At 35.9% G+C, this 24,263-nt stretch overlaps 1 protein-coding gene and 1 long non-coding RNA gene across 12 annotated transcripts in view; one reads left to right on the forward strand and one right to left on the reverse strand.

Moving 5' to 3' along the window:
* Positions 1 to 1,004, reverse strand: part of LNPK (lunapark, ER junction formation factor) — a 63,204-nt gene extending 62,200 nt beyond the window's left edge. For 2 of the 11 annotated variants that reach the window (XM_087882038.1, XM_060688028.2), the window contains exon 1: positions 727 to 965. The gene's annotated coding sequence lies outside the window, so the exon portion shown is untranslated. Of the gene's footprint in view, positions 1 to 475 lie in introns of all 11 variants that reach the window. The other 9 variants (XM_060688025.2, XM_060688026.2, XM_087882037.1 and 6 more) reach the window with 9 other exon arrangements.
* LOC117671769 (uncharacterized) lies at positions 196 to 23,787 on the forward strand. Its single transcript, XR_004593000.3, has 3 exons — positions 196 to 346; positions 15,827 to 15,931; positions 22,297 to 23,787. It is a non-coding gene; the product is annotated as an uncharacterized LOC117671769 (long non-coding RNA).
* Positions 23,788 to 24,263: the final 476 nt, after the last annotated feature.

A 24,263-nucleotide genomic window follows, 5' to 3' on the forward strand; every position in this document is an offset into this window, starting at 1 on the left:
AGAAGCCTAGTCTAGGTCTGCTTTAAGCGCACCAGCCTGCCTTCCGCCCCTGTCCTAATGTTTCCTTTTATTCGGTGTCCATTTCATGAATTCATAATTATGTTTACACTTGTACCTGTCACAAAATACGTGCTTGGTGAAATACAAAATAAATAAAAATAAAGATGCCCATGCTCTCCTCCACGCCCTCCGCCCATCCTCCAGTGGCTACTGCGGCAGCCTCCGCAGGGAAAGCTTCGTGCCACTCGTTAAGAGCCTGGCATCCCATTGCAGGGCATCGACAGCCTCTGCCCGGCGCTCCCAACCGACGCACGGCAGCCTCTCCACAAAGGAAACGCAGGACGCGGTGCGTGAACCTCATGGGGCTATATAATATAATTTAATATAAGGAATGGGGGGGGAGCTATATAATATAAGGGGCCAAGGGCGGGCAAGCAAAGCAACCTGCTCCAACTCCGCAAAGCCACTCACTCACCTCCCTCGCTTCTCCCTTGCGTTAAACTTCAAAGAGCCCCGGCAGGAGTCCCTCGGGGCGCCACTACGCCGCAACGTCTCCCTGTCTCGTCTCTCCTTCTCTATAAAGTTTTTTTTCCCCCCCTGTTTTTAATCGCCAGCCGCCCGCCGGCCAGTAGGAGCACACGCCCCCCTCCCTCCCTCTCTCTCTCTCTCTCTCTCTCTCTTCCCCCCACCTCTGCCCTCCCTTCCCCCCCCCAGGTGAAAACGCACCTTCCCCGCCCCACCGCAACTTCCTTCCGACGCGCTCGGGCTCGTCGTAGGACGAGGAAAAGGAGGTGACTTGATTCTCCCCCGCCCCGTCGAACTTCCTTCGTGCCTCTCAGTCGGAGGAGGCTGGCGACGCTCGCGGCGCGGCCATTCTGGAAAAGGGCAAGGCCGGCGGAGTGGCGGTTATGACGCAAAGAGTGGCGCCGCGCGCTGCGCGGCCATCTTGGAAGAGGACGAGCGGTTCGGGCGTGGGTGACGTTGTTGGCGTTGGTGATTCGTCCGCTCTTCCGTTAAGGCGGGCTTTCAAGTCCCAACTGTAAGAAGAGATGGTTTCTCGATTGCCTCTCTGGGAGTCGACGTACCGTAGTGGAGTTTTTAAAAAGTATATCGCCCTGCCTTAGAAACCAGAGTGGTATAGTACCGAATTTGAGAAGAAAGTTCTATTTCTAAGACTCGACTTTCGGAACGGACGGGCGTAGAAACCAAGATAATAATTAACTCTTCAAGTACCAGGGCTTAAAAAGAATCCTGGGCGTTGTGTGTGTCTGTTTTTTGTAACCATCAGAATGAAGCGCGGAAAGTGACAGCGAAGCGGCGGTGCCTCTTATGAACAGGGCGGGAAAAGGAGACCCAACAGAAGAAAAGTCTGGCTTTGCAACCCCGTGTTTGGTCTGCCGAAGCATTGAAGATGCAAGGGGACGTTTAAAGAACATATCCAACCGATGAGCAGAGATTTATAAAGCCTTTGCACAGATGAAGCCTTTGCACGGATGTAGATGTGCCTTTTTGCGTGGGCGGAGGTGATGGAAAATCGTTCCCCATTATTACCAGGACAGAGCTATTACGACATTGTACCAGGAACAGGCGTTCGGGCCACACAGCTTGCAATCCAAAATCAGAACAAATATAATGGGGAAAAGGAAATAATAAGGTGTGGTTAAATGGGAGAAGACATGCTAGTAGTCTTCACATACGATATTGTACCTCTCCTTCTTTTCCACCAAAGGTATTCAACAATGCGCTGTTGCCTTAGCACATTTTGACACGGCAGCAAGTACTGTTATTCTTCATGGGGACCAGAAGGAAAAAAAAATCACACTTAGGACCACCACCACCCCAAGCAAATGTGGTACAAAATAACTTGCACTAAGAGCAAGGGTAGGGCAGAGACCGAGTAGGAAAAACACCTTTGGTGCTGTTACTTGTCTGATTCCCTTGGATGGAACTGGAGCATTGTACCAGAAAAAACCTCTTTCCGTTTCTATAATTTATCTGCTCCTGCAGTTTCTCTTCCTCTGGAGAAAAGAAGGCAGTGGGGTGGGGAAGTGAGACAAAGTTCCCCCTTTTTTCTGAACCCTCCGCTTTTCTTGCCAAGGGTGGGGAAAGAACAAGAGAGGAGAGGAAATGGGTCATTTTATCTTTGTTTTCTCTTTTTTAACAAAATAAAAAAACAATGGTAATACAAAAATCTACATACACATATATATTAGTGATAAACTGATTTTTTAAAAAAAAATCTAAATGTGCTGTTAATAGACATCTAACATATTATTAAATTTAAACCCTAGAGCAACATCTATTTTCTCTACAATATAAAGACTTCAAAAATCAACAAAGAACACATCTCTTGAATCCACTCTTTATTATTCCACCTTCATAGAATGGTTCTCTTAAATTATCTCCAAGCTAGATGGAGTCAGTTATTTATAAAATGCCAAGTTCTGTATTTTTGGAATATGGTTCCACGCTTCATTTACATTTTTATAAGTTTTTCTCCAAAGCTGGACTAACATGTAACTTGAGACTAGAAAAGGGCTGTAGAGAACTTGAACTTGAGTCAAAAAGGCCAGCAAAATCAACACAAAAAGTCTGATATCCATTCTTTTTTAAACTTCTTTTTGGGAACCCAATAAACACAGATTCTGATGAATTAACTTCATATCTAACTCACAAGAACTGCATTTAACCTTTCTTAAAACTTGTGCTAATCCAAATTTAAAGATGGAGGGAAATATTTTATCAGAACTCTTAGGCTGAACAAAAGCAAGAGCTCAGATTAGGTGATTAGCAACCAGTATTTTAAGAATTTTGAGAAGATACATATTGATTGTAGCTTACCTAAATCATCTGCTCAGGGATATACTCAGTTAAAACATTTATTGTTATACCAATATAGCGCCAGATGCTTGGATGTTTAAGAAATGCTGTTTTTGAAATAAAACCAACAATTCAACCTTATTTGAAATTGACTATGATGAAGGTTAATGCTGGTGACACATATAAGCTCTGAAATAAGGAATTAGGATATCAATCTTGGCAAAACAGTGCAACTTCTCACTCCCACAAATTTAGTCAGAGCTATGTTTGAAAAAGCCTCTTCCATGTCTTTGGTGCTAAAGTAGACACAAAGGGGGTGTTTGAAGCACAGATCCAGCTGTTAGGTATAGATCTATAAAGCTGCAATGATAGGTGGTAGGGGGCACAATACCTTCCCAATATTTGTGGCACTACAGTAGAGATGTGGGCTGGGGGGGGGGGAACGGGACTTGGAAACATATGTTTAGTTTGGTACTGATTCTACTGTGCCTGAAAAGAACTTTCCTGATTATTGAAAGTGCTATCTAGACATCTTTGGATTGGTAGAAATACATACTGGCTTTAAGTGTTGCTATTTCTGTGCTACCCTCTCTTTTAGGTCATCACCAAATTTATTTATTTATTTATTTATCATTTTATATGCCACCCATTTCTCTAATGTCTCTGGGTGGCTTACAAAGAGTAAAAAGATAAATATAAAAATAATGAAAATGTTAAAGGCTTTATATAAACTCGAATCAAGGAAACAAATGACACAGGGATGAGATCTTCTCACCCCATCAACCACCCAGCAGCCCTCCTCAGGGGCCCAGGCCAACTGGCAAAACCAAGTTTTGATACCCTTCCAGAAAGCTAGAAGGGTGGGAACTGTTCTCACCTCCAATGGTAGAGTGTTCCACACGGACGGGGGCCACAATGGAAAAGACTCTGATTCTACCTACCAGAATTCCTTAATAGATTGCCCACAGAGGTGGAGCAGAATTGGGGTGAGATGGCTCCTTAGATGCTCTGGACCCATGTCATAGGGATTTACAAGTAATAATTGTATTACTTGAATTGGACTCAAAAGCAAACTGGTAACCAATGCAGCTCGCACAACAGTAGTGTTATATGTGTCACCCTAGAGGCTTCCAGAACTGTGTACCACTGCATTCTGTACCAGCTCTAGCTTCCAAATACTTTTCAAGTATAGTCCCGCGTAGACTCAGTACAGTAATCCAATCGAGAGATGACCAGGGCATGAGTGACTCTACACAAAGCCTTGTGATCCAGATAAGGGTGCAACTGGCACACAACACAAAAGTTGCACAAAGGCCCTCATAGCCATAACTGCTACCTGTTCTTCAAGCAGGAGCTGTGAGTCTAAGAGAACCCCCAATTCACACACCAGGTCTGTCCAAGATAGTACAACCCCATTGAGAACTACAAATAATAAACAACTAGATCCTGAAGTCCCTTGAATCCACAGCAAATTCGTCTTGCTGGAGTTCAGCTGAAGCCTGTTGTCCCCCATACAGACCCCTATAATCTCCAGGCACCACAAAAGGGCAGTCTCAGCATTGCTTGGATGACCAGGAATAGAGTTCATCATCTGCATATTGATAATATCTCATCCTATGGTATTGGATGATCTCAAATTGTGTTGTCCTGATTTTGTCTGGAATGTATGATAAAACATTAGCTGATTCTTCTGGCTTTGCTAGCTTCCTTCTTCTGCTACAGTATGTCCTGTAGCAGAAAAGGAGCAAATAGTGAGTCAGTTTAATGATTGAGGCACCAAGCCAGAAACCAGGAATCTGTGAGTTCTAGTCCAGCCTTAAGCATGAAAACCATATGGGAGAATTTGGGCCAGTAACTCTCTCTCAGCCCAATCATTTCACAGAAGTATTGTGGTAGAGAAAACAGGAGAAGGAAGGAATATTAAGTGTGTTTGCTGCCTCGAGTTACTTATAAAAATAATAAAGGCAGAAAAAAAAACCTTTAAAAAATCTAAAATCTAAAAAAAAAATCTGGCTATATGTCTCTGACCATCATCTCTAGGTTCCTTCTGTTCTTGAGTCATAGAGAGAGCCTGTACTTTTGTTGACAATGTCTTCCTTTATAAAGGCAACAAATACTAACTTCTAGCTTCCAACATGCTGTAGAGTTTCCAATATGCTATATTTGGGAGGCAGTAATGATCAGTGGTTACAACAATAAACTTATTTACTTACTGATTGACTGTCTGTCTGTCTACCTTAGCACCTTTGATGTAGTTTATGGATTACTGATTCTCCTGATCCACCATGGTAGATCTTGTAATAGCTGATAGATCTCGTTTATGGTAAGAACCTCTCTCTCTCTCTCACACACACACACACACATGCACGCGCGCACACGTGCGCGCACACACACACACAAACTTTAAGTCTATCCATTCCCCTAGTACAGAACTGCACTTCTGTTTTAATTCCCCTGCCCATGTCCATTCAATGAATTCCATTTATTCAATTGTGTTCTGTGCTTTAAAAAAAAACATGTAATCCATGTAAAACTCATTAATATTTTAAAGGAATTACATATTTTCTCCTGCAGCAAATTTTTAGAATTGCTCAAATATATACACTGGTTAAAAAAAAAAAAAGAGGAATTGGAAAATATGCTATATATAACACCAAAAATTTAGACTAAAATTTAACACAATTCACCACTAGGATTAAACTTTTTGGAATTGCATTATCACAGATATGAAAGAAATATACTAATTTCCATTGTATTATTTGTTACACCAAATACATTATTCATTATATCTTTAAAACTTAAATTTCACTGATATGAGACCATAAGAAGTCCAAGACAATAAAATTGTTGTCATAATCTATACGCCTTTTGTTGTTGTAAATTATTAATTTCTTACAAACTGGGAAAAGCTTTTTAGAAGTCAGACTTGGTAATTATTAGAGAAAAGACTGTAGGCCCTGCATTGAACTCTTCCAATCTAAAATGGTATTTGTCATACTTTTTATTACTAGGCCGGTAATAAATTGGCCCAAAACACAAAGCCTAATTTTCATATATCCAAAATATATGTATTGAAGTATCTACAAACTACCCAAGAATATTGTTCCATTTAAATATCTTGATAATGTAAGCATGCTTCATATAAAGAACTCGAGCATGCAGAGGGGCATTTAACTTGCTTCATCTTTCAATTAAACAAAATGCAAATAAATCTGGGGACGGGACAATGCAAATATCAAACAGAACGGTATATACTTTGCATATGAAATTCAATTTTAGCTTTAGTAAGATCATAAAATTGAAAACTCTGCTTTAAGGCCAATAACCTTTAATCAAATTGCATGGGGAAAACTATGGATTTTGGTTTTGTGTATTTCCCCCTACTATTTATACCAGAGCATAAGTCCCCAAATACTTTCATTATTTTCTTGGTATTTTATGAATTTTTACAGGATGATTAATCAGTACCACATACTTTTCCTTATTTAAAAAAAGTATTTTAATTGAGAAAGTGTTTCATTTGTAGTCAACATAAAACTTTTAAGAAAAAATGAAGGAAGCCTCTCAATTCCCATAACAGTAAAAAAAAAAACTTTTGATAGATGAGATTCTACTTTCTACCATATCTTTGAGTTTATCATTTTTATTCTATGTGTGAGAATGTGTACATACATATGCACAGAAAGATACATATACTTACAGGATACATAGCATAGAGAACACACACAGACTGAGTATTGCATTTTGAACATTCTGAATACTAAATATATTGGTCTGGATTTACAAAACTGCATAAAATATTTTACAAACCTAAAAGGACTTATTTTCCTTGACAAGATGCTCCCTTCCCATTTTAAGTTCAACAAGCAGGTATCTTATTTTGGTGAGTTTTGAAGAAAATTTATGCCCTATGTTTAAATAATGCTTTATTTTTTTTTATTTTTTATTTTTTATTTGATTTATATGCCGCCCTTCTCCGAAGACTCAGGACGGCTTACAATGTGCTCAGCAATAGCCTTCATCCTTTTGTATATTTATACAAAGTCAGTATATTGCCCCCACAACTGGGTCCTTAATTTACCTACCTTAGAAAGGATGGAAGGCTGAGTCAACCTTGAGCTTTGGTGAGATTCGAACCCTGCAGTAATTGCAGGCAGCTGGTCTTAATAAGCTTAATAACAGGGTGCCTTAAACCCCTGTACTACCAAGGCTATTGAAAGATTGGAGGGCACAATGGTTCAATGATTAAAGATGCTGAGCTTGTCAACTGGAAAGCTGACAGCCTGGGTTTCAAGACCTGAACACCACGTGATAGGGTGAACTCCCATTACCTGCCCCAGCTCCTGCCCAGCTAACAGTCGAAAGCATATAAACAGGTACCACTTCGGTGGGAAGGTAACGGCATTCTGAGTGCCTCGGCATATAGTCATGCTAGCCAAGTGATATATTCGTATTTGCAGTACGTTAGTCAGCATCTGCAGTATTCTGGGTCCATTGAAATACCAGATCAGATGAAATGAATCTGATTCTAAGATTACCAATGCAAATGTTACAATAGCCAGATTATGAGTGTTCAAGAAAATGTAGTGAAAAGCAGACTTCTCTGTTTTCAATGAACTACATCCTTGTTGTTTCTTTCTGTCCCAAAATGTCTGATGCTTAATATTGAACAGGTATCTCCAAGGTTGAAGCCATCAGGAAAAGTTAGAGCACCATAAAATTAGTCAACATCAAACAAACCATATTTTTTAGTACCAGGACACAAACAAGAATCCATTGCCATCCTGGGCTATTAATAACCATCTCCCTGACAAAGACAATCCCTAATAGTATATTGATTTAGTTTTGATTTTGTATTATGTTGATATATTCTAAAAAAAATAAATATGGGTATAATTGTTTAATGCCTCTTAAATAATTTATGCAGTAAGTGAAAATGTCTGTACAAGTAAGATTGCAAGTTATAGTATTTAATGCTAGTGTGTATTTTTCTCAAACCTGAAAGAAGCTATTTACACCAGGGTTGGGCAAATATGGCCCCTTTATGACCTGTGGACTTCAACTCCCAGAATTCCTGAGCCAGCTTGGCTGTCTCAGGAATTCTGGGAGTTGAAGTCCACAGGTTGTAAAAGGGCCACAGTTGCCCACTCCTGATTTACACAGATCATGTTCTTTAAAAAAACAGCTCATTTTTTGGTGGACAGAATTCTTAGATTCAAACAGTCATGCATCTCATAGTTGTATCAGCAGATCTGTTCTATCCATAATACTATAGAGGATAATACTCCATCCTTTTATGGAGAAAAGGATAATACTCCATCCTTTTAAGGATGGAGAAACATGAAAAGTAATGGAGACGGGTAGCCTTAGATGGTAATAATTCTAGGGTTGCCAGGTCTGTTTCCAAAAAATAGCGGACAAGCGGGGGGGAGGGGTTAAGTAGTAAAAAAATAAAAAAAATTACAATTAAATTATATATTTTCTTACAAACATTTTAACACGTATTAAAATAATCACTTCAAAACTTTATTTAAAATTCAAAACATCAAATATATTATAATAATATGTAAAATATTAAATTACATTTTATTTTGCTATCGTGTGTATTTTTTATTTGACTGCGTAGCTTTGATCAATTCTTTGTGTTTAAGGAATAATTCTTTAATTTCAGTACAACATTGAGAAATATTAAAAAATATACAAAGTTCACTTCGAACTGATGGTACAAGCAGTCGGTTACGTTCGTCAGTCCACAAATTTCCCATGACGCTGAAAATTCGTTCAACGTTTGCATTTGATACCAGAATTGATGCACAATACTGGAACAGTTTCAGTAAACTCGGAGCTGGCTCTTTTTTGAAAAAGTACGTCCACTTATCAAGGGATGAATCGCCCTGCAGATGAACATAAACTTCTTCTAAGGCCGAAATTTCATCGAAGAGAGTGTTGGGTGGAAGTTCTTCTCGCCATGGTGATAATAACCAGATGTTCGTCATTTCTTCTAAAGTTGGAGGATTATTGTGATCAATTAGATTGAAACAACTTAGCGTCTCATATACTGAATCAGTGAAATTATACCACTTTTCTAGGTACGCAATGGCTCTTTGATACACGTTGATGGCTTCTTTCTTGAACTTTTGCACGGCATTCTCAGGCAAATGTTTTTTACGTAAGGCAAATAAAAACTGCTCATCGTAATTTTTTTGCGAAGAATCACACAGCTTACACATGATAATGTGAAGATCACATGCAAGAATTTTCTTGCTTTCCAGCTTCAGTAGGGTTATTGACATGAAGAAGTGCGTGAAATATAAATACAATTCTGAAATTGTTGGTTCATCGTCCTTTGCGAGTTAATTTTCCTGATCCGAAATAAGGTTCCAGATAACCTTATGGCACTCATCAGATCCAAGAGAAATAAAATACGATTTTAGAGGTATCCAGTTTAAAAGAAGTCTTTCGACCGCTTTAAACAAACTTAACCAACGTGTTGGAACATGGCGCAAAACTTCATGGAATTCTGACTTGCAAAACTCAAAAAATGATTTCAACTCTTCTCGTTTCTTCGCAGAATTCAAAAATTCGGGAAAAACCTTCAGCACTACATTTTCGATATCAAAAGATAACTGCTTTAAAGCATTTTTTGCGCTGTTGTGTAAAATGTGATTATTGCAATGAGCAGCTACATTATTGTCATTTTCCAGCAATAATTTTTGGTAAACAGATTTGTTCACTCCATAATTGACCGATGCATTATCTGCTGAGTAAAGCTTTTGAATAAAAAAAATGTCCACTATTTTATGAAAAAAAAATAGTGAACATAATGTGAAAAAAATGGACTGTCCGCTCAAATAGTGGACACCTGGCAACCCTAATTATTCTAGTGTTTGGAAAAATAAATGAAGCACTAGGAAGGGAGATAAAATAAAATATCCTGCAGCAGCTGATAATCTTATTTGCGCAACTAACTTAAAGCAAATGTTTCTCCTGGTAAAACACTATGAAACATGGGTATTGTCTTACACTTCTGTGGTATAATCAATACTTTGCTATGGTAGGCTGTTGAGTAGCAGTTTCATCATGCCAAACCCTATTTTGTATTTTGTTATATAAGTATACCTACTTCATAGTGTAGATCTTTATCTCTGTGGGTAATTTGTAGTTTAGTTTGTAACCAACACACTTCAGGTCAGTTTCTATATCCAGATCAAAGCAAGTACATGCACCACTCACCTGGGGGGAAAATGTGCTTTGATGTTTATCAACAAACATTAAAAGAATTAACTGGCAAAGTCAAAAGGGAGAGCTGCTGAGAAAGAGACACAAAGAACAAGCATGGATTTACAGTGCATTAATTACATCATAGCTACAAGAAATAACACACTTACATTAAAGAAATTAAACAAACAATTTGATGGACAGGGATGATGTATACAACATTCTCATCCTTGGCAGCTTTGCGCATTGAGCTGTGTGCCATAATGGATTGTACCACCACAAATCGTTATGCGCATTGGGCCCCAACACTTCTCTCACCTTGTGGAAGCGGGCAAGGTATAGGCAAGGTTTTCATTTCTTCCCCTGCAGCTGTCTTCTACTTCTGTGCCTTGGCTGCTGGCAATTTCTGTACAACTTTCCATCAACTGGGATCTGGCACCTCCCTTGTTCTATTTGTGCAACACATTCTCCTGAGAAGGATTCCTTTTATTAGATCTTTTGGATCTTCTTAACGTAATTCTGGGCCTGGGTCATGGCCCCTTCTGAATTTGTTGCCATTTCAGTTTCTTCAGACTAATATTCTGTAACCTCTTCCAATCACGCAATGTTGTTATTTGCTATCCTTTGTAAGTTTCACAAATAGATTCAAGTGCTACATACTGGTAAAACTCGACTTGTTTGCTCTAATATCAAAATATTGCAGTTATCCTTTTTCATTCAAATGACTGTATGTGTTTTCTAATTGTTAAAAACAAAACTCTACAGCCTCTTGTTCCTACTTGCTATCCCAGCATTATTCATAATTGAGTTAGACAATTTAGTTTATTCATTTTCCCTTTAGAGAAACAGTATATGCATAAGCTTTGTACCCAAATATCTTGAGGTATGAGAGACAGAGTTTACCCCCATTCCATAGTTGAAATAGTTCCTATTCCATAATTCCATTTCATGTTGGATTTTATCTGGTTGTTTTGTTCATAAATGGTTTGGTGTAACTGTGTTGCTTTCTCTCAAAATTGTTTAGTAATCTTGAATTGACACCTCCTCGTGCTTAGCAATTTTTTATTTTTATTTCTGAAGCCTTGCTTTGTTCAAGACTAAAATTTTCTGCTGTATTTTTCCCAAAATACCTTGATTACAATATTCTTTTCCATTATTAGACTTTGATCTCTTCATTTTTCTATTAAACTGCAATTGGAGTTTCTTAAACACTTTACTAACACTTTACACTTTGTTAACTGCCCTTCATTTTGATTTTGACAATCATAAAAAAAACTAAGGTCCCATTCTTTGAATTCAGTTTGTTCTTTTTCCTTTTGCTTTTAAGCAACAGTCACATTTTGATTCCTTTTATTTCTTGTAAGGACAAATATAGAGTCCAGTCCTATAAGGGATATATGGAATAAAAGGGCAAGACAGTTGCCATAATGTTTTAGTACTGCGTTGAAACTGATGGTTAAAGTAATTGTTCTGAAATGCAAAACTAGGACAACTAGAAAGGGACAGAATATCTTTTAAAAATCATATATAATTGCATACGCAAGCTCCCCTCTTCCACGAAAAGGTCACAGTCGTAGAAAACCACTGGTATTATCAACACAGAATCTAAAAATTTCCATTGTTATCCACTGTATATTGCAAAGGCATTATAGATAGTTATGCACGCGCTAGATAAACTATAAGCACGGAACTTCCAAATTACCATAGTTTGAAAATGATCACATATGGAATAATTTATGTATTGGCCAATGCAATTGTACCGTCTTTAACTCTGTGTGTGAAAATGATTATAAAACCTTGCTGATATGAGTGCTTGTGGTCTTGCCCAAGAAGGCACTGTCAAACATATTCTTTGTGTGCTTGACCAAACTCTGCACTCTTAATAAAGGTACTGGAGACTTTACAAATTGCGTCCTGATTGAATAAAGGGAACAGATTTGAACCTCATCACTTGGTGACTGAGAAGGAAGTAGAATGCTAAGAAACTCTGGAATTTCATCTCCAATAGTCTGCATCTTTTATTCCCTAAAAACCAGATTCATCTCTATGATTAAATATTCTATGCCATTTTATTATTATGCATACATTTTGGAACTGTTTGCTTCAGGTTGCATAGTTCTAGCAAATTAGCTTCAATTTCCTTTCCCATCAACATTATTTCATGGCCCTTTGTAACAGTGCAAAATCTACCTTGTTTTCCCAAAAATAAGACCCTGTCTTATATTTTTTTGAACTCTGAAATAAGAGCCTGGCCTTATTTTCAGGGAGATCTTATTATTTTGTGGAGCAAGATGGGGCTCCTCTTGCTGTCTTACCTGATTTCCAGCTCTGCATTTAAATATTTTTGGGGAGGGCTTATTATCAGGGGATGTCTTATTTTTTGGGAAACAGGGTATTTTTAAGCATTATTTTACAACCACGTTACATAGATAATATAGACATACATCATTTGCGTCCAATTGAGGTGCATACTATGCTTCTTAGAGTATTTCTGCTTTCATTATGATTTATCAGGTATTGCAGTTTAATGCTGCCTTTTCCACATATGTCTATAAACATTCCATTTACTCAATTAACTTTTTCGCAGTAAAATTTGTCAATGCTCATAAAAATATATTTGTTACAGACAAATTGATGATGTACCACTATCCAACAAAAATCTGTCTTATCTTTTTAAATTCAGAATCATAGCCAATTTCAAGTATGTGAACATAAATACTCTATTTGTCTATACTTTGTTTTTGCAATCCTTGAACAGGCTTGACTTTTCTTTTAGAAAAGTCATTTTGATCTCATTACATGTCTCTTATATGAGTCTTAGTTCTGTAAAATCTCCATTTTCCTTTAATAGGTCATCTTTTATTAGAATAATGACATGTTCCATTTCTTTCTTTTATGTTGTTAAGGAATTCTGTACAGTTGCAAACTATCCAAACTCTGCTCTATGACTCCAGTTTTGCAATTACTTTCTCAAGAGAAATTTCATCATGAAGTTTGATTAACTCTAATACATACTGTATATATAATATTCTGGTCATGATTTTAATAACACTTTCTTGATTAAATCACTAGAAATGTTCACACTATTTTTAGTGTCTCTGGAATAGAGTGATATTTTGGTGCATGTTCCATTAAATTCCCCAGTAATTTAAGATTTATGAGTTTTCTGCATGAAAGTATGATTGTTCATTTCTGAACATGCCTGTCTGTTTAACCAACCATCTCCATTTCTTTTTTAAAATTATCTGTATTAGTTTTGCCAAACAAAATCAGGTATTACATTTACGTAAATTCAAGATAATATAGAGGGAAAAAATCAAAAAGAAAAAAATATTAAAAATGCCAAAGAGATCTACTGTAATGTGACTAAAGGAACAAGTACTAGAAGTACTAAATACATATAAAATTATGCTCTGTTTGTGTGTGTGTATAATACCAGATTGTAATCTATAGCTAATAAATTAAACCATTAAAGTCATCCAAGTTTGTTAGTTCCTGCCTCTGATGTTTTATTAATTTAACTTTATAATTTTTTCTAATGTAGCAATTGAAAAGGTCTTAGTAATCCACAACTCAGTTGTTATATTATCGAGAGTTTTCCAATGTTGCACAATTATTAATTTGGCTGCTAAAATTAAATAAATTATGAGTGTTTTATTTTTAAGCCTATGATTTGGGTCTGTAAATGTAGCAAGCCTAGCTCTGGGGAGCATTCAATTCTTTGATTAGTGACGGTGCTTATCTTCTCAAAATTGTTATACCAAAAGGCTATAACTTTATTGTAGGATGAAAAAATGGGGGTGGGGATTTATCTTTTTTTGCATCTTCTTCAACATTGGCAAGAATATTTTGATTAATATATGCCAGCCTAACAGGAGTCAAATACCAATGATGTATAATCTTCTACTACATTTTTTGAATCAAAGTTGAAGGAAATCTGCCCAGTTTCCACAACTTCTGCCATGGAATTACAAAGATCACTTTCCCAAGCTTCTTTTAAACCATATGGTGGCTGCCCTTTTTCTGATTGCAATAATAATCTATAAATTTTTGAAAGTGTTCCCTTAGGTGGTTCTAAATAATGAAGATTAAAGTCTCAAAGTTGATGTAAATCCATGTTGCTGAATCTCTGATATTTCTCTTGCCCAAAAGAGGTTTAAATTGATACCAGAAAAGCCGTGGTAATTTATCATTTATTTGTCACTCAATCTGATCTTTATCAAAAGGTCCCTATTACTATAAAAAATATTTTAATCCATAAAGATTATAGCCTCTCAAAAATTTCTTTTTAGCCAAACCATAGTAATCATTCTGATCAATATATGTTATTAGAGGACTTAAAAGGGATCTATCCTTTATCAGAACTCTGCATATACTCTTTGAAATGTTGTTTTAGTAAAAACATTTTTAATCTGTTTTATTCTCTTTCCTGAAGTACAGTTTAACAATCGGTTTACAGTTTGTTAAGTTCAACCTCAGAATTACAGTATTTCAGATTTCAGCAATCCACCCTTGTTCATCAAAGCTGCCTGACATCTTCTGAGAGGTCCAGTTTTTCAAATTCCATTTGATGTTGCAGATGCCATAGTCTTTCCCATTTTCAAGAATGAGATTTTCTGGTCATTATTCACAGCCATTTAAAAAACTCTTGTTATATTTGTAAGGATAAAAAAAATGTTCCTCAATTAGGATTTTTAAGTCCTATTAAAAATCAACAACCTATAACCTCTAAGCATTGTTCAGCTGTGTGCTATATCAAGTGCCTGGAAAGAAATTTGGGATATTATTATTACTGGGGTGATCAGAGTTTAGTTTTGCTCCATACTAGGCCCATAAACTCTTTTTTTTTTTCAATAATTACTGTGAGTAATTTTCAGTTTAGTTTATAACAAAATCAGATAACTCAATTGAGCTAGCAAAATATAGTGTAATATTTATATATTAACCATCAGCAACTACCAAAATAGTTAACTGGCAAAGTGGGATAAAAGACCAGCAGACGGAGAGATAGAAAATGAGAGACAACCAACAGGAATTGAAATATTCTGCACCATTAAAAAGGCAATTTGGTGGAGAGAGATAATGTATCCAACAATTTCTAATGCCTTAGTTCTCCTTTCCAAGATGTCAACCTGCTAATCCAGAAATCTAAATTCTAACACACAAGGTCCTGTTCTATCTTCTCAAGAAATCAAGATAACATGGATATGGACAAGAATTTTCTCAACAGTTTCTTCAGCACTACATTTGTTGTACTTACTCCCAGCTAACTCTAGTTATTTAATTGGTTCAGCCATCACAGTAACTCTAAACATGGTTTGTTTGCTTATAACTTAATGTCATACTACATAATTGTGATTTTTTTTCAGTAAGGCAGACTTTTGCACAGTATGCATAGGCTGAACTTTTATAATTTGTTAGAAGATAAAATTAGACAAGCAATTCAATATAACTCGATTGGACTTTAGTTAACATAAACCTCTGTTCCATTTTTGTTATTTGAGTCATCCTAGCAAGAGTTTTACTATATTTTTGCTGTTCCTTGAAACATTTAGGTACTCTGTAGTTCCTTTTTAAGAAACATGGGGCTTTCACTGAAATAAAAGATGCTCATTTGACTGACCGTACAAATGAATATGCCAATTGAACAGTTTATGAAGAAAGAAAAGGCATTATTTTCTACAAAGTCAAACAATCCCCTAAATTTACATCCATCCATTCACATATACACACCCATATATACATACCCTTAGTGAAATAATGAAATAGGACTCTTTTTTTTTTTCAGATCACGAGATGGCAGCCATGTCAGCACCTTTGAGCCTCTCATCAGATTAAGCAAGGCCACCCCGATCCACCATGCCTTCTCCCTTCTGCAAATTCCCAGTGAAAAGTAAGCCACCCAAGAGGTTTGCTTAGCAGGACACCGATTCTATTTCCCAGCTGGTTCACTTTGATTGCACTTAGACTTCTCCTGGACCCCAGAACGCCAGGACTCGATTTTCGCATTTGTGAATATAGATTACAGGACAGGAACCTTTCTCTCTTCGCAGACATAATCACATGCTTTTTTTATTGAAGATAATGTCCATTAAGGGGAGTTGGTAATAAGCTGGCTTACATGTTGGAGCGCTTTGCCTTTGAAATGAAGATAAAATGATCCACCCAGCTGCAGACTGTTAAGACCCTCAGTCCCAGTATGAAAGGGTGGGGAATATTTAATAGGTGTTTATGGCTTGGGAGAAACAGTTCCTCCTTTAAATGAAAGAAATAACCGAGGAGAAAGTCCATGATAAAAGACAGCCCTGGACTCTGAGAAAGGCCTCACACGCAGAGTATCTGTTATCATGATAACACAGGATACCTCACTCTGTCTGAGCTCTTTGATACAAGAGAAGAGAAACTGTTTTTAATAAAAACTTATTGAAAAGCATTTTATATTTTTATATTTGTACATGCCAACTAAGGGTCAGCAGAATAGTAGAAGAGAGGAAACCAAATTGTTGCCCTTAAAAAAAAAAGAACTGTTATCATAAAATGTTAAGAAAGGTCAATTCATGGAATAATCCATTCACTTCCCCCACCAAAAAAGATAGAGGAAAAAAACCAGGAAATATTGTTTAATTCTTTTATAAGGACTGTTCTGCATCTGTGTAGTATAATTTGCCATCCGGTATGTGGGCAACCAGTCTAAATTCTCTAATTGAGAACTTTCTTTTGCTTATAACCTCAGGCCATTAGAGGAGTGTAAAATGTTACAAGTTTAACAAGGAAACAACTGCATCAGAATTTTATGTTTGAGTATAGTTTGGGGTTACTATAACTGTTTCCCAGTGAAACCTTCATAAAAGATTCCTTTTTTGTTTGGGAATGCCTCTTTTAATATACCTACATTCAGATAAAGTCAAAAGACTGTTCTTCTCAAAAACAAAAACAAAAACCCCAACCTACTTTCTATTGATTATTCCATGAATTGAACAATAAAAACCATGTTGATAAAATTTGGTAAACAAAGGTTAGGAATGGATATAAAAGTGTGTGTATGTCTTAAAAACAATGCAGCCATGTTTTATTTATAATGACTAGATATAAACATTATAACATGCTCACATTTTTCAAAGAATAGAGATAACTTCACCTCTTCTTTGTTTTTACTCTTCCCATTGCTACATTTTTTCCATGTATTATGTAGCTTATTTTTAAATAGCTGATCACTCTCCATTAAGGTTTCTTTTAATTAAATTTTAGTTTATTTTCTCCTCATGACTTTCTTTTACAAATATGATTTATAGTTCACAAGAGAAGAATATATGTTTGCCACAAAAGTCCAAGTTTTTCGTGATCGGGAGATAAGCATACCTTATGAAACACTAAAGCGGTTCCACGCAAGTGGAACAAGAGAGGATTAGATATGGTCAAAGCAGACAATGAATACATCAGAGAAAAACTATTTCCTCTGTTTTCTAAGGTGACTTTCCACCATTATGTTCAAAGATGCAGGCTGTGATAACCTTAATATGCTTGTTTATTTTTCTCCAGTGTGTTCATGAAAGATAAGTACAGGCCTTAATGTTCTGAAGCCCGAAGATTAATATGTGATTATTCTTTGTAAAAAGTGAAAACAGAACATTTTTTAATTCTATGGCAATGGTGAGTAGATTGTAGGATATCTTTTGTGAACTGATTCTTTTGGCAAAAAGAAGAAGAAGAAGAAGAAGAAGAAGAAGAAGAAGAAGAAGAAGAAGAAGAAGAAGAAGAAGAAGAAGAAGAAGAAGAAGAAGAAGAAGAAGAAGAAGAAGAAGAAGAAGAAGAAGAAGAAGAAGAAGAAGAAGAAGAAGAAGAAGAAGAGGGGTTGTATTTCAAATTTTGGAAAGATTTTGGAATTTTTGTGAGGCTCATTGTGTCTATTATGCCCATTATATTCAGTTTGAAAAGCATCATGGATGATTGAACATTTTCCCCAGCCCATTCTACAAGTAGTTCTTGACTTACAACTGTTCGTTTAACAACAGTTCAAAATTATGATAGCCTCGTAAAAAGTTACTTATGACTTGTCCTCAAAATTATAATTGTTATACCAACTCTTGGTCATGTGATTGCCATGTAGGCTCACATTTATGATGGTGGCAGCATCTTGTGGTTACATGATCGTGTTTTGCAACTTTCCAGCAAGGGCAAGCTAGAGTCGCTTAATCACTGTGTGATTCATTTAACAACCATGTAATTTGCTTAATGCTTGCATAAAATGGCTGTAAAATCAGATAATGTGTGATGTCTCTCTTATCAAATGCATCACTCAGCAACTGAAATTCCTGTCCCAATTGTGGTTATAAATTGAGGAGTACCTGTCGTGACAGAGATAGGTTATCTGCCATGATTGCTGCAACCATTGGATGCCAAAGACATTTTTTTAAAAAAAGGAAAAATGCAATCTCTGGCCCCAAATGATTGTCTGCCTCTATCTTAATGGAACAGTACCCACAATGAATTAGATGAGATCTATGCCGTGGGAAGGAATTGATTCCAAACAAGCAGAGCTAATCCAAGCATGCCAGGCAGCCGTGTTGTTTCAAAATACCGTAAATATAATGAACTTAGTTGATGCACCCATGTATCAAAATATCTCTCTGTCTGGATGCCTTGGAGAAGAACTGTATGTTTTCAGTTTTCCCAGGAATAAATATTATCGATGGAGATTATAAAAACTAAACCAAAAAAAAAAAAAAACTATTGACAGTAACTAGGAAAAAAACAGTATTCAACAAAGGAGGGAAATCAATATAAAATGTAAAAAAAACCTTTATTACCCGACCATACTATGCATATTTTAAAATCCTCAAACTATAAAATCTAAGGAGTCTGCTACTACTGTAGCATTTTACTTTCTCTACATGTATAAGCATTCCATTTACTGGAATGCTTTATCATAGAGGACTGTTACAAGTTGAGCACTGACTGCTTTGTTTTATCTTGCACACAAACTTGGGTTCTATTAAATTGATAGAATCTTGATTTGTAACCACTCTAATCATACGTCTGAGAAATTTATACCTTTCCTGAGATAAACTAATTCATCAGTGAGAGAAATAACTTTGTTCCTAATATGTTAATTTTTATCACCGGGGAAAATTATCCTTCCTTGCCTGCTTCCCAGCATACTTTTTGAATAACACAATGATAAAAATAGCAAGGAACTAATATTACTGGAACTAATATTACTGGAAAGAAAACAGTATGGTGGGATGAGGGTTTGTATATTTCAGTTCTGATATGGCCAGGAAAGAAGTGTTAAATGTATTGATATCAAAATAGTTTATATTCACATTGTATTAAGTTTTATTGACAAAATTATTTAAGTCCAACAATTTTTTTTTAGGTTTAGGATTCTAAAATCGAGATGAAGATTATCCGGTGGAGGTAATTTCCAACAAAATGTATTTTAATTGCTTACAAAATATATTTTCTTGGAAATTACCTTCATTGGATCTATAACATTCATTTGCAATAGATGGGCTTAGCATTACCTACAGAGCCCAGAACATCCCAAAAATTATCTAAGTCATTGGAATTGAAAATAATATTACAAGTGAACTGTTTGTTTAAAAAATTGTTACAGTCCCTGTTTTCTAGAAGGGAAGAAAGGGAATGTATTTACAGGTGGTATACAATACTGAAAATGAATTTGCACGTATGAAAATGAATTGCAATTTGAGATCTAAAGATGGTAAATTGGCTTAACCTTTATCTGCAATCCCTTCAACTTTTCTCATGTGGCATCATATGAAACCATAGCTTCCCCTCTCCATTTTACCTTTCACAGAAAACCTATGAAAGATTTTCGGCAGTAACTTCAGGCTGGTGAAGAATGTTAGTATTAAGACAATAACATTCTTAGCAAAAGCTGGACCCGAGAAACGAAGAGGTGAAAAGTGACAGGCATTCTGTACGCAGTAAGAAAGATATTTCTTAGCTTGGTTGCTACCTACTGAAGCTTGGCCTATACTTTTTCCTTCTCCGTCTAGCCTTGGAAAACAGTAGCGTACCTATCAATACAATGATCAGAGGCTCATTTACAAGCTGCCTAGTTTTCTGCCACAGCCTCTAAATAAGAGATTCTTCCTGGAGCTGCAGTGATTGAATTTTCAATCATTCATTAATCACTTTCAATGTTATCAGCTTAGCTAGTGTCAGGGCTTCAGCAAGATCAGCACCTCCAGCCATTATTGGTCCTGCCAGCAAAGTACAAGCTTTCTATATTCTCAGCAGAGCCATGTTCTGGCATTAAATACTAATCTTAAAACCTCGATGTTGTGAAAGATTTTGTAAAAGAAAAGGAGAAATGTTGTCAAATACATTAAAACAGAGGGTGCTTTGAAAATATACGTTTTTAAGGGCTAGTCAGATCCCTATTTTTTAAAACCTAAATTATGACTTTATACAGAGGGAATTTTTCCATTTTGATTCTATTCTGAATTCTATTGCATTGTGGAATTTAAATGATTTATTTCAAAAAGCATTATGGATACAACTAGAAAGCTGCTGTCTCTTCCTCTTAATATCTTGACAGGGAATCAGTACTTCTTTTGGTTATACATCTGATGATTTCCTTCATTAAAAATTACAGGCTCATAAAATATTCTGAATTTTTCAATAAGATGTGCAACAATAGCTGGGTTTTGAACTCTGTATGTTGGAACGGACACTAATAAATAAAATATGTTTTGGGCAAGTTCTATGAAGACACCGTTGTGATTTAAAGAGAGTATTGGAGGGGAAAAAAATAAGATTAAAAATGTGTGATATCAAATTACATTCTGAAAATTTAAAACCTATTGAAGACTAACACATTTAGATTTATTGGTTGTGGGGTGCAGCTAAGGAAGTTGATTTACTTTGGTGTATCTGTTTCAAAAATCCTGGATATGTACGCACTTTCTACAATACAAATTGAACTTCTATTAATGTTGGGGAATATCTGATCAATAGTTTTCCATGTGGTCAGTTTTAAAACTTGGGTCCCATTGAATTTATTCTGCCACATATCATTTTTTACTTTCTTTCTAGTTTTTTGCTTGGCTTTCCTTGTGGGTTGTTCATTTTGTATTAGAATAGAATAGAATTCTTTACTAGCCAAGTGTAATTGGACACAAAAGGAATTTGTCTTTGGTGCATATACTCTCAGTGTACATAAAAAGAAAAGATACATCCGTCAAGAATCATAAAGTACAACACTTAATGATAGTCATAGGGTACAAATAAGCAATCAAATCATACTAGGAAACAATCAATATAAATCGTAAGGATACAGCAACAAATTACAGTCATACAGTTATAAGTGGGAGGAGATGGGTGATAGGAACGATGAGAAGATTAATAGTAATAGTAATGCAGACTTAGTAAATAGTTTGACAGTGTTGAGGGAATTATTTGTTTAGCAGCATGATGGCGTTCGGGTAAAAACTGTTCTTGTGTCTAGTTGTTCTGGTGTGCAGTGCTCTATAGCATCGTTTTGAGGGTAGGAGTTGAAACAATTTATGTCCAGGATGCGAGGGGTCTGTAAACATTTTCACAGCCCACAGTTTTTGTATTTCATTCAGTTTTATGCTTGGTGACTCATTTTTATTTTACTTCCTGTTAATTAAAATCATTTCTTAAAAAAGATTATGACTAGGATTATGATGGTAGATACCATGCTTAGCACACTCAATATTATACTTAGATAACTAATTGCTCTAATCATAGGTGTCCAACCTTTTGACTTGCCTGACTTGCATTGAGTAAAGAGAAATTGTCTTGGTCCGCATATAAAATAGACCGTATAATATAGTTAATGTATATAAATCAGATAGTAACGTTAAAAGTTTACGATCTTGTGGGGGCGCATTACTAGCTGTCCAGGGCTGCATGCAGCCCACTAGCCATGAATTGGACACACTTGCTCTAGATTTTTATTTATAAAACACTCCCCATTTCTTCTACGTAAAGATGTATATTTATATAAATATTTATTATTATAATGTTATCATTACTCCATCTGTTGTCATACTGCAGAGAGCTATGCATGAGGCTGAAGTGCAGTCTAATCTTGCTCACATCTCTGGACATATTAGTGTACTTATAATTGCATATGCAGTTAATATAGTGGACATAATGGATTGTTCACATGTACAGATTTCTAAAAAACTTAAAATAGATGTTTCAAATATGCAAATAACTAACAAATTTCTATCTGATTTTTGTATATACCTGAACTCTTAGGATTCTGCAAAGCATTCGCCAGGGCACTTTGTGAAGCTGCTTGAAGCACCTAGGTCTACACGGGGACTTCACTGTATCAATTGAAGATACTTTCACTGAAATTTCAGCTCAGTTTCCAGCAAATCCCAGCAGAAATCTCTTCTGCATCTACATAAGCAAACTGCAATCAGGAACATAGGAAGGTTCTCAAGGCAGGTTCATCAAGCTTTGGATTGGGCTTATTGCTTCAAGTAGCAGGTTTGGGTAAAATTGTAAATGTTTCATAATGTCCTATATACTTTTGCTCTCTCTCCAACCCCCTTTTCTCTGCATACACACAAAACCAACAAATTTACTTAACAATAAGCGAGTAAGTAAAATGTAATTATTTGTCATCTGTCTTTCTAAATGGCTGTGTAAGATAAAGAATTGAACACAATTCACATCACCAAAATTTCAATATAGCTTTCTGAAATAATGAAGAGTTAAATGACAGATGAATATCCAAAGAGGCATTGTAATAAGTGTTTGTGTATAGCTAGATAGATATATAGCTATAGATTAAGCTACATACACACAAACACATGTAACATATACATATATGTGGGTACTGCATGTGTGTAGTTTTCCCAAGGAATGAACCTCTACAGATCAATGATAGTTATTTTTTTCTCTTTTTTTAAGTCCTCAGATTGCCCATCAGCTTTGACTTCAGCAATGAACATTTTTCCACACTGACTCAGATTTGCCCCCCAGTGATTAATTAACTAATGCTATAGTTGATTAATCTACTGATTAAAGCATACAGCCCTAATCATAAAACAGCAAGAACATTTTTGTTACTGAAGCTCTGCACTCCATTTCAACCGTTCAGTGTCGGAGTCAGTTCAGATAATAGAGGAAGGGGGCCTTGATTTAAAAGGCAAGACACCAGCTACAGTGGAAGGGGGAAAGAAGTAACCCAATTATCCAGTTGATTTGAAATGCTTAAGTAAAAATGCTGATGACATAGCATTTCATGCTAAGGAGATTTAGCCTGCACCTGGATCGATATTGTTGTCCCTTTTCATTCTGATTATAGCCTTTTTCTCTCGCCAAATTTTCCCTACATTGTTCTTGAAAGATCTATTACCCTTACTAAAACTGCATGATTAATTTTTTTTTAAAAAAAAAGAAAGGTGTATATGATCTAAAGAGAAACCAGTGTGTATGTGTGGTGTGCGTATGTGTATATGTGTGTGTGTGTGTACACACACACATGCACACACATATATATACAGTTTTGTCACTGGTCCAGGGATCTGGATGCATGGCAGAACCCATGTGGTGATTGTATTCATTTGTCATAGTTGATTTTGTTTTTATCTTGGCTATGGATTATATGTATTCTTGTTTTATTTTTTTAACCTACTTATATATAGTTTTACTTGCTGTTAGCCAACCAGAGTCATGAATTTGAAATGGACAGCCATACAAATTAAGTTGAGAAATAAATGAATTATGCAGTTGTAAGTATATATTCAGTGTTCTGATGTGGGGGACAGACTGGATTGTTTTATTTGTTGATTTTATTTTATTTATATGGATGCCTGAATCATAAACTGTGATTCTGAGTGGCTAACATAGGAATAAATCCAAAAGCAGACCAACAAGGTAGAACAAAGAGGAAAAAAATATATAAATTAAAACCAACCACAAACATTTAATATTCCAATCATTATAGACAGTCTCATCCAGGACCCAGGGAAAAAGCCAGGTCTTCAAGGTCTCTCAGAAGGCCAACAGGATCAGAGTCTTCTGACTCTCTAAAGTGGATGACCATAAGAAAAAATAATTTTTTAAAAAGTCATGATTATAATATAGCCAGAATTCATGGAGGTTTATTATTATTATTATTATTATTATTATTATTATTATTATTATTATTATTATTATTATTATTATTATTATTCTCTTTTATTCATTAAAAATGAAACTCAGTCAACTGG

This window comes from Pantherophis guttatus, chromosome 1, assembly GCF_059756535.1.
Source record: "Pantherophis guttatus breed Tessera chromosome 1, ASM5975653v1, whole genome shotgun sequence".
In the NCBI taxonomy this organism is placed as follows: domain Eukaryota; kingdom Metazoa; phylum Chordata; class Lepidosauria; order Squamata; family Colubridae; genus Pantherophis; species Pantherophis guttatus.